Source organism: Coenobita brevimanus, chromosome 23 (genome assembly GCF_032717465.1).
Source record: "Coenobita brevimanus isolate Jiangsu-jjx chromosome 23, ASM3271746v2, whole genome shotgun sequence".
NCBI classification, from domain to species: domain Eukaryota; kingdom Metazoa; phylum Arthropoda; class Malacostraca; order Decapoda; family Coenobitidae; genus Coenobita; species Coenobita brevimanus.
The window spans coordinates 23,913,670-23,926,124 of NC_136976.1; positions in this window are offsets into that span (position 1 = coordinate 23,913,670).

Sequence of the window (12,455 nt, forward strand, 5' to 3'; positions counted from 1 at the left end):
GAGACGGATAATTAGGTACTCTCAAGCTTCACAAAGATGCGAAGGAGACAAGATTATAATTAGGAGAGGTAAATCCAGCAGTTGATGAAAGGGGGAGTCCGTTTAAAACTTTATCTTTCAAATGACATCGAACATTTAATATTTACCGTAAGGGAAAAATTAATGTTTGCTATCACATAGTATTTTATAAATTAAATCCAAAGTTTCATAAAGAGATTCAGATTTATACGATAAAAAAAATTTCAAACATACGCTGCTACTTTACATTCAGTTATTATGTATACATGTTATAGGAACAAAACTGCTTCATATGGAAAACAGGAGTTGGTGGGAGTTTGGATTCCCTGTACTTCTCTCTAAAACTGCCATTGAAAGGACGAGATATAGAAAGAGGAAGGAAAAAGATAATAAGGTTTTTCTCAAGGTTCATGTAGATAGGAAGGGAGATGACTGAAAATGTGAAGAGGGAATGATTGGAAGCGGGAAAGGAAAAGGAATATATGATTCTTCCAAGATAGGAAGGTGATACTGACTAAAATAAAAAGAGAAAATGAGTTGTTATGAAGGGGGATTTGTCAGTTATGTAGTCTCGTACCTTCGAGACGTTTCTGGTACCGTAAGTTTCGATACGAGTCGTCAGAGTTGCCAGTTTGCCTGGTGTTTGTGAGCGTAGTTATTTCGTAAGTTATGCATTAATTTGTATGCTCTTTTTCTCTATAATGTTTTATTTAAGTGATTGCTTGTTAAATCATGCAGTTTAAGTTCGTATGGTATATGATTTGGAGTGTTATGTAATGTAGGAAAACTCTAGCATGTTTTGATGTCTCGTAGTTGGTAACTGTTGTTGCCAGGGGCTGATGCAAGACAGTATGCCCTAGAATGTTGGAGAAGTGGACGTTTCTAGAACAATGCAAGCTTATATAAGGATGGGGAAGAACTTAGTTAGTCAGTCAGTTTGGAGTTTAGTCGGGTTTCAGGTCAGTTTGTGTGAAGTGCAGTCGGTTTTGGTGAAGGTTGTATATTTTTGGTACTTGTGAAAACAGTGGCAAACAGTGACGAGTTATTGAAGTTTGTATATCATTGGAACTTGATAAGACAGTGAAGTGTATTAAGTGTAATTACTGTCAGTGAAGATTATTTTCAGTACTTGTGTAATAAGTGAAGGGTTAGCAAGCATTAAGTGTACTAACTGTGAAGTTTTGTTAAACATTAAGTGTAACTGCAATCAGCAAAGTGTGTATAGCTCCAGTGCTTGTGAGAACAGTGAAGTTGGAAAGCATTAAGTGGAATTATTTGGAAAATAAAGACAGTGAACTTTAAGGAGCCAGTGTTTATTTTCGCCTCAGCTGATCTTGTGTACTGCACACCTAAAGTGTGACCATAGAAAAACAACTCACTGGGCAACGTCCTTCCTGTACTGTGCTACTGCTGTTGGAGCCTGTGGCAGTGTGGGGACTGGGATGTAACAGAGTGTTTTGAAGTAGGATGGAGCAAGATAATAAACTATTGAAAGGGTTATGAGGATAGGAGAGGAACATGACTGGAAAAGAGAATATAAGATGGTCGGAGGAGAGAAAAAGATGAATAATAATACCAATCTCCTCCTACTGGCCTATAGTCGCGAAGCTTATAGGTCTTTACCTTGGGGTTCTCCCCCTTTATTAACTCTTGAAAATGCGCAGTTCCGAATTATATTGAGGACACTGGACGCAAATAGGTTAAAATGTGAACACTGGATTTTCCACAATATGTTCGTGCACGTTTGCGGTTTGTGTAAATGTGTGTATGTGTACCGGCATCTTGTTGCTGGCAGTGACATTGTCATCAGGTGTAAGGAAATTGTCTGAGTGTGTTCTGGTGGGCGAGTATGTTCACAGACCGATAAATGTACCAATGTTGACTTGGAAGTGTGTACGAGGATGTGGACAGAGATTATGCCTCCGCTTTGTTTGTATTTCATCTTTTGTGTCTTCTGAATGCCTGCAGATTAGTTCATTTAATATGAGGAAAAGTATGTGAGGTTGTTCATACTGTAGCAAGGATTAAGTTATTATAGCCCGATGAAAGTATGCTTAGAAGGCAAGGCCAGATTGCCATGACGGTAAGGTATTAGTTACACCGTGATAAGCAAAGATGAAGTGTAGAGCAAAATTTACTGAGATCATTATTGCCTACCAGAGGTAAATGCGTAAAAATCTTTATAAGATGCTCAGCTGTGAACATAGTCACACATATGTGCCAGTCTAATAGCAAATAAACAGCATTTGTGAGTGGCTGTTCTTCGCACTCTGCTAAGTGACCTTTCCCTCGCACTAGTATCTGAGCACGCTTTTAAAATGTTTGCTGAAATTAGTGCTTCAATTTGTGCGTGTGTGTGTGTGTGTGTGTGTGTGTGTGTGTGTGTGTGTGTGTGTGTGTGTGTGTGTGTGTAAATATTTTTTAGTTTGCTTAAATATCAATAAAGGAATTCATGAGGGGGGTGCAAGTCTCCGCCATTCTTAACTGGCATTTAGTTACAATAATGAAATTGGCAAAAATACTGTATGTCTATAATTCACCATCTGAATAGCATGTGAACAAGACAAAGGAGTCCATTAATAGTTCCACTCATCCCAACATATCAACCATTCCAACACTTCGCAGGTGTCACTTGCCTTTGGACAGACTCTTCAAACTCACACACCAGACACAACACAGATACACCTCATGGCTCTCAGACACATGTCGGACACGCCACCTTCAGTTCGGCAGAGATCGATGGACGTGAAATTGACGCTCATAAAATTCTGCGGTTCCAGCTCTCCGGATTTCATCATTCAAAAAAATAGTGACGATGCCACATATACTGGACACTGACCGGATAAGCTGACCTTGTGGATTAGGCAAAAACAATTCGGTTTGAGTAATAATTTGAAATATAAACCTCAATTAATTCTTGTCTACATATTTTTTTTTTTTTTACTGCAAACAGCCACAAACATACGCATTCCTGCAAACACTCGCGCACAAACACTTTTTACTGTTGACAACAGCATAACAACAATAAATGGCAGCAGTGACTGCAGGAAACAGTAAAACACGGAGATAAAATATTTTATGCTTACTGTTGGTTCGAGTGGCCATTTCCACTGATGGACCTAAAAGAATAATCTCGCGTTAGTTCCGGTCGCCTAGTGAAATGAAATATTTTAAAATTTTGCCTTGGTAATTCAACTTTATATGATACCCGCTGTTTGCTGAGTTGCTATATTTCACATAAAAAGTTTTTATAGCGCTGCAGTCATCAATGAATAACAAATAAATGGCACAAATTTAGTAATATGAAAATGGCATAATATGAGAATAGATTTTAGAGCGGATATGAACGAGTGTTGTTTTTGAGTATGAGTAGATGGTTTAATGCAGCATATTAGTAATGTTTAGTTGCGTTCAAGTGGAAGCAATACTAGGAGAGAACTAGCTACCCGCATCAGCCAGGACGGCAGCAAAATATTAAAGACAAAAAAAAAAAAAAAAAAAGTCATTTTGTAAAGGGTGACGTCTTCTATGTTTTATTCTTGGTACTTTAAGTCATCTAAAGAGCTTTTCGAACTGGAGGAATTTAATGCATCCTCCATAACTTTTTCACCGCTGGACATGAAAAAAGTACAATCGCCGAACAGAAACAAGAATACAGATATAAGTGCATCATCCTACAATATTACAACCAAAAGTACATCAACCTGCTAAAGGAGTTAAGTTCCCATTTCTCTAACGTTACGAACTATGCAAAGTTCGTATTTAGAGACTGACTGAATAGTAACTGGCGAAGAATGTACCGAAATATTCCTTCAGACTACGACATCCAGCTGTCTCTTTATAGTTCAGGTCCCCCTTCCATGTGTACTCGTAGGTACAACCAGACTAGGGTGCCACACGCCATGAAAAGAGAACAGAGAGATTTATATTTCGCCGTATAAAGCTAGCTTTCACAAACTTAGCAGCCACTGACGTAAGCATAAAACTATGGTTGTTCTTCGTAACCATCCTTAACCTCTTCAGTTCAGTGCTGTTTATTTTATATAATCCCTGCTTACTTCAGATGCCTGTGTGCGATTACGGCAAGGTTATAGGGAGACTGTATCTGACCCTTCAAATTCGAAAATTCTTTCTTGAGCGAAAGTTGAACACTTCAAGGAAGCTGAACTTTACAAGGTTCCATGCCCAAGCTCTTGGCTGGTTTTTATACTGGCTATGGATAGTTTGTATCTCTACCTTCCCCAGGGATATATTTTGCATTAATACACCACAATGTCCTCTTGTAAGCTAACGTTACTGGTGTAGATTATGTCGAAATTGAAAACAAACAACATACAAGTGAAATATATACAAAACTTGTCTCTAAGTAAGACGTGGTGCGAAGTCTATTTGCCAGGGAGAATACACAATATGAAATACATCCACCCTGCAGAAGATAACCTCGGCCATCACACTGGTGGACAATATTTAGTGAGGCCGTGCAGCTGCTGGTCATATTATCAACCAGAGCTCAAGGTTGCATGGCATTGTACTGCTCTGTGTGTGTGTGTGTGTGTGTGTGTGTGTGTGTGCGTGTGTGTGTGCCTTTGATTTCGGGGAGAACCTTGACTTTGGTGGTCAGTTTGACAACACACACACACACACACACACACAAACACACACACACACACACACACACACACACACACACACACACACACACACACACACACGCACGCACGCACGCACGCACGCACGCACGCACGCGCGCGCGCTAGTGCAGATGCCACCCGTGACACTTACCCTTCAATACCCACACAACAGGTAAATCATCATTATGTCACTTACTGCAGTAATTTAGGGATTCACGGTCGCCGTAAGATCTCTCGTGAAAATCCTGCGATGAACGTAGAGAGTAATGGAGGACGCCAGAATCTTGCAGGTCATTGCGCTCCACTGTTGTTATTGTTTCCATGCCGCCCATATTGTCTCCTGCCCGGCTCCCCACATCTTACTTGCCCTTACACATCTCACTGCCTACTCCGGCTCCTCTCACACACACACATCGCAGTGCCCCTTCCCTACGCCAACACATGATCCCCAGCCTCCCTACCCTCACACACACAAACGGCGCCTTCTGCCCCCACACCTTAATGTCCCTTGCCCCCATACCTTGTCGCCCCTTGGCCTCAACCCTTATTATCTCTTACTTTCTCAATACATAGTCCGTCCATACTCTCTGCACAACAGTCCGTCCGTCACTCCATTCTTCAGTATCCCCACACACACACATCACCCCTTTCCCCCCACACTCTTCACCCTCTGCCCCCGGCCATTCTACTCCCTTAACCCCCACATGCTGCCCCCTACTCACCACACAACCTCCTGTCCCTATCACACACCACCTCCTCCCGCTTCCCCGACCTCCCTTATTCACATAAACACACCATTTCCTGCCTTCCCACATATCTGTTCTTTCCTCACTGCACCCTCCCTCCTGCCGGTAAGTTGTTTCAAAAATAAAGCCAGATGATTATTAGACACACTAGATCCTCACTGTGTCATGTCATATGACTATATTTTTGTTGTTGTGTATATCAACCTCTCCTCAGCGCCTCTCCTAGTATGTTACACTAACACAGACGACGTTAGATAACCATTAGTTATACATGAGTTCCGTTCATTATCTCACACCACAGCAAATCATGCCACATCGCATTTTTTTTTTCTTTTTGCTGTTAATTTTAGTTCCCTCTCACCAACCCAAACAATATCAGACAACTGTTCAGTAAGTTCAGTGGTCCTTTTCTGTGTTACTCCACTACAGACAATATATCATCATCTTCGTGTTGTCGTTCTGCTTTTCGACTTTAGTTCACAACTTTTTTTACAATATGTTACACCAAAGCAAGTGATGTTAGATTGCTAGAGAGTAACCAAATGGCAGGAAGGTCACAGAGCAACGTCAAAGTTCGACGCGAGTGTGTGTGCTTAAAATAACTATGTTCTGATCAGATTTAAACAAAATTGGTCAATGGACTGAGAGTCAGTCTTGTTTTTGAGAAAAGTAGGTCAAAGCTCAAGGTCACAGGATAAGGTAAGCTTAAGCATTTTTTCGATTTAGACCAACCTTTGTAGAGGGGTTGAGGGTAAGGCAGAAATTAAAGGATTCAATATTAAGAATAATCAAAGGTCAAGGTCAAGGTCAAAGACCAAAGTTACCGGGTAAGGTCAATTCAGACAGTTTTAATCTTGTTTTAAAGATTATTGGTAAAGGTATTAAGGGTCTGGCATGAACGAAAATATTAATTTTTGAGAATAATATATCAAAGGTCAAGGCCATAAAGCAAGGTGAAAGTTCGACCTGTGTGTCTGTTAAAAAAATAAATAAATAAATAAATAAAAGTTTTGTTTTGATTAGGATCGAACTTGGTGGATGAGTTGAGGATCATCCAGAAGGTTGACCTATTGTTTTTGAGAACAAAGGTTAAGGTCACATGGCATGGGCAAGTTAAACAGGTATTATCTGATGCAGACAATAATCATGGAATGTTTCTCGTTAAAACAAGGATAACAATCGGACAAAGTTCAAGGCCACAGGGATATGTCAAAGGCCAGGATGAGTGGGTGCCAAAGGTCAAAGGTCAAGATGAGCAAAATTAACTTAAATCTGATCTGATTCGAACCAAGGTTGATCGCAGGGTCATGGGTAGGACAAAAAGTAAGTTATTCGTCTATGAGTTATCTGTCGAAGGTGAAGGTTACAAGGGAAAGTTATACATCCGACTTTTGACCAATTGATAGTATCGGGTGTTGCACTGTCTTAGTGCATCTTCTTGATGTTTTTGTTTATTTCATTGCCAGTCCCTCCCCTGTTATATCATATTTATAAATATTGGCAAAGCACCATTATGTGACATCCCTCACGAAGTCACACTGTTGCACATAGTGTTAATTTCCGTTTCCTTCTTGTTATTAAATTCCTCAACCTCCTCCTTATTACGTTAAACCTACAAATACTAAATAACACTTACAGCTATTTTGTTTCAGAACTGAATATTTCTTGCATATTTTTTGCGTTGCACTTACCTTTATTCGTTAGCAATAGAAGTAAATGTGACGACTGTTCGTTTACCTTTCCACTCACCCCCTACTGCCGGTGAATGCATGTAATATCAATATAATTGTAGAATAAAGTGCAGTAATGGCCTCGGGCTGAAAAATTTAGACTGCTGTTAGTTTTAGGAGTGGGTTATATACTGTATTTATTACCATTACTATGTATATGATGAAGGTCCGATGCTCTTCCCATTTTTTATCAGAAGGGAATTTACCAATCGCCTTTTTTTTTTTTTTTTTTCATATGTTTTATGTATTTTCGAGTCACATTTAAATACCTTTATCTGAACTACAGTAAAACTCTTTAACGACAGTTTTATCTTCTATTACGGGTTTATTCATGACCAGCAAGCCAGGAAATAGGCTTAATATATAACCCGTGAAATGCATCTCTCTTATTAATGCCCGGCCCGTCTGTCCAGGGAATCAGGATAAGTATTTATAAACCCACTGATGTTTAAGTTGTGTTTAGTCCTTTCATTCTGATGAAGTATCTTTTAGGTACTGCTATTTTATTTAGTTTTGGACTAAACCACTGATTTGAAGAGTTAGATGTACTTTTGTCAGTTCCTTGGACATGAGAGATCTTTCTTACGTTGAATAAAATCGTCTGGTGGTAACTACAATACAATGAATATGCGTCATTGTAGTGAAAGTGTTAATTCGCTATACTCCACCTATCTCTTCCACTGTAATGTGCATATCCCTCTCTTATCGTGTGTCCAGCCCTCTCATCTGCCTTGCCACTCCTCCCCCCTCCTATGACCCTTCCTCCACGTCATCAGTTCTTCACACCTTTCTATTTCTGTTCCTGTTTTTGAGTTCTCTATCCCTTTCCCACCGTTCGCAATCTATTTTCATCTGACAAGCCCTGCCTCGTGTCTACTGCTTTGTTGTACCTTCTCCCATGAGCCTGCCCCATCCTCCTACATCATTCATTTCTTCAGAACTTCCTCACATTTCTTGTTTCTGTTTCATAATTACTAATCCTCTAAATACTTTTCACACTGTATACTTCATGTTTTTTTTTCTAATCCTATCTGTCCCCAGCATTGCCTTGTGTCTTGTATCTTGTCACTTCCCCGGCATCGTCCCCCATCAATTCTTCACCACGCTGCCCCCACTCTCAATAATAGCCTGTCTCCCTCAGCCTCCTGATTATCTTCCACTCTCCCTCTAATTCCTCCTCCTCACTTCCTCACTCCTCACCTCCCCTGCCCCACACCGTTTTCCAATCCCCTATCAACTTTCCCCTCGCCTCATGCTTTGTCATTCCTTCCCCACCTCCCCTCCCCCTCGCCTCCCTTTCTTACGTGTCCTCCTATCTCCATCCAGTCTATTCTTTCCCGTGTGTGTATTTACCAAGTCTTGTTGACTATGGATCCCTCCAGCTGTATAACCAATCACAGCCCACCTACCTTCTACATTACAAGTCTTCCTCACAGCCTCTTCACCACTGTCATGTTATTATTACTCTTCCACGGCCGTATTTTAAGCTTACAGTGGACTACAGTATATTTTTTTAGTAAATTAATGTCGTCTGCTGCAAGTTTAATTACAGTGTTAAAGCTCCTAATTCTCGGGAACAACACTAACTGCGATTTTCAAATAAATTGTTGGTACCTTGGGTTTCTTTGGAGCATAGTATACAGTAGTAGTCAAAAAAAGTAATTCGCATCCAAAGAGATAACGGTAATAATTTGTGATCAACACCCTCCACCTCTCCGATATTTTTTGAAGGATGTATTTCAGACAGGGTAAAATAATTCCACACCAAGAACTTTGCAAATAAAGAGTTGTTTATAGGCATTCATTATAAAGCTACCTGACTAATGTACCACACACACACATAGTAAAAAGTGTGTGTGTGTGTGTGTGTGTGTGTGTGTGTGTGTGTGTGTGTGTGTGTGTGTGTGTGTGTGTGTGTGTGTGTGTGTGTGTGTGTGTGTGTGTGTGTGTGTGTGTGTGTGTGTTGATGATCCTCGTCCAATTAGTACCCATAAATCTAAGCTGTCTTCTTCCTGGAATACAGCCCGTAACAATCCAACAAGCGTCTTTGTCCTCAAATGTTCCGTTTGGTGAAAGAACAGGGTGGAAACATAAGCCCAAAAGGTTTCACGGACTAAGAACGAGACCAGTTAACAACGGCTATTAACCGTCTCTATCTGTCACATTCTGTTTATTAGGATTCTCATTACAGTACTGAAACATGAATTTACTTGAATGTGAATAAATATTTTCTGAAAGTCATGCACCGTTAATTTAATTTACTGCACTTGAACAATAAATGAATTCGCGAACTGTATTATATTCAGTACTAAAATTCGTTGACTGAATAAAAGACGTTTTTTCTGGTAAACATTGTGTAGTTTAACAATGATACTGAGAGACATAGAATGGAAACCTTATGAACGATGGGAACTGATGATCTTATAAGGGCCTAAATCCAGAAGGAATATGGAGTTTATCACTCAGTGCCTTTCAGAGACGAGTGCAGATTAACTCTCTTTAAATGTTAGGACAAAGTAGACTATTCTCGGGTCTCTACATTCAGTATGGAGCGATAAAATGATATTAATATTGTGCACTACGTAAACACAGGTGAGGTACGGACTGACCCACGTTCTAAAACTGCTCATCCTCCTGCTCAGCACAGTTACTAAAAGATTCACAAGGCGCAGCTTAATTTGCCCTAAAAAAACTATAACGAGAAATCGTATGGGAATAGCTTAGGCAGACAGTCAGTATTTGGCAATCCTCAATCTTCTCGCGGAATAGGACCCATGATGATCGATGTTACGTCCAGGTCCCCAATTGTACTACAGAGTGAACAGGAGCAAAGGCGATGCAAATGGACTGCCTATATAATGGACTACCTCTCACACGCTTCCTGTTTCCAGCTTCTCTCAGATTTCTTCAAATTTTTCACCCTTTCTGGCTGTGCCCTTTCCTCTACAGCTTCCACCCCACCTTCTCTCGCTTTCATTTTCTAGTTTCAGCACGTCCTTCCTCCACCAACTGACCATCTTGCCAACTTCCTTCCCCCCACCCCCCTGCAGCCATAAACCTGTCTCCAGTTCAAACAACAGTGTTATTTGTTTCCTCATTCGCAGTGCCTCCAGTGTATATCCTAGGACTGCTTTTTCCTCCACCGTGGGTAAGCGCCAATTACCCTTTACGAGCCATTACACTGTGTATACTAGGATTTTCATTTAATATTAGAGTACATAACAACTTCAAAAAATATTTATCTGGCATCCGCAATTTATAAAACAGGTATAGCTCATTGCACATGAACACTGAAAAAACGTCTGAAATGTATAGGAGTAGGCTTCATACACTGAGATTTCGATGAGCCAATAAAAACGTCTATTGTCTATTTTGTGAGTCTTACGCTTTTCAGCAGTGATACAGAGAAGTATATACAGTAATAGCAAATTTTATGACCAGTGAATTTCATAAGCTTACAATGAACATTATGCAGGACTTAAACGTGGTAGCTAAGACGCGCCTGTGAACAACGTCTCGAGACTGCTCATTGTACCAAATATGAGATTCGTCATACTGAGCTCGGAATTGGAGCGTTGACCATATTCTAAGCTGAATTGGATATTTCGAAAATAACTCTTCCTAAATGGTTCATGATGCACATTACCTCTCAATATCCTACTGCATTTATTAATATAAAATATGCCGATATTCAAGAGATATAAATACCAAACAAAAGGGAGTTACGGTGTAGGCTATTATGCGATGTAGATTGTTTTTGAAAAGTGCTACGCAGCCTCTTATGCCATCAAAACAATAAATGTAGGTTTCAAAATGATGTGTAGTTAAATCAGTTAACAAGAAACAGTGTCAATGCACAGCAAACCCGACCCGGGGCAGTCATTCCAATGCTGACGTATAAACACAAAAGGATGTATAGTCAAAGATGTCACATAAATTTTGAGTAAATCGGGTGAAAATTGACGATTTTATGCCAATTTGAAATTTTAGCTTAGACCCCCCCCCCCCGATGTAATGAGGCATTTTATATAGGATGCAAATTTGCAAGATGCACCTTTAGGTTTTGGTTTCTTGTCGATGTGACGAATTTGAAAGGAGTTATGGCAAAAAACGATGCTTTTTTTTTTTTTTTTTTTTTTTTTTACATTTTTCTTCATTATTTTGGGTCAACGGCCTGAGCCTTGGCCCAATTTGGCCCCAAATTAAATCAAATTATCAGAATGTCATATCCCATAATTCCTGTAATTTTAGTCAAAATCTCACCAGTAGTTTTCGCGTAAAGTTGTTAAGATAGACAGACAAGGAGACAGACAGACAAACAAACAAACCGAGAACCGAGTGAAATCAATACCAGTAATTAGTTACTGCGGCAGGTATGAAGCAACACTATTCTTTCTTCTTACTCAATTTTTGTAGGCACAGGTCTAAAATGTCACACACACATTCTCTCTCTCTCTCTCTCTCTCTCTCTCTCTCTCTCTCAAGCACCTCTTCTTTGGAACTGAATAAAACTACATTTCCTTGTAGACTACAAGCCTAGTATTCCCTGCGTGTCGTAAGAGGCCAATAAATGGGAGGGGTTGGTGGAGACGGGGAATCCCACTGCCCCGTAGATGGGGTCTCCTACAAACTTTGATTCTGCCGACGCTGGCTGTACTAACGCCGAATCTATCAACGCCATATCTATCAACGCAGAATCCATCAATGCCGACCCTGCCAACGTCGAAACTCTCAACGCCAAATCTATTGACACTGATTCTATCAATGCCGAAAATCTCAATGCTAACTCTATCGGAGCAGAATCTATCAACGCTGACTCTACCATCGCCGACTCGATGAACATTTAGTCTGTCAACGACGAATCTCTCTTCACATCTTGCTATCTTCTGCCTTAGTAGTATACTGCCTTTTTTTTTTTTTTTTACCCACCACCTGAGAAAGTCAGAGGAGGGTGTTGTTATCAGTGGGATCAATAGGTGTCCGTCCGTAGAGTTGGGCGGCATGATGGCTGGCCGGTCACAGAGATTTAGTTTCCGGGCCGGAACGCAGAAAGTATTTACTACAATATAGAGTCATGAAATTTCACATACCTATGTGTCTTATAGTGAGCTGGTGCCTTTTGTTAGGTAGAATGCTGTGTGTTAAGTAGATTTTTTGAAAATAATGAAAAAGTAAAAAAAAAAAAAATCCAGAGATTTCAAGGCGACCTCCGCAAAGAATCTGAAGGGCCCGGGTTATGTGTCCTCAGGGCTTTCTCCTTCCTCCCACCTTCAAAACAAAAGATTGGGGGCAGGGGGGAGGGCTGTTATGCGCTTGGTTAGGTGTGCAGG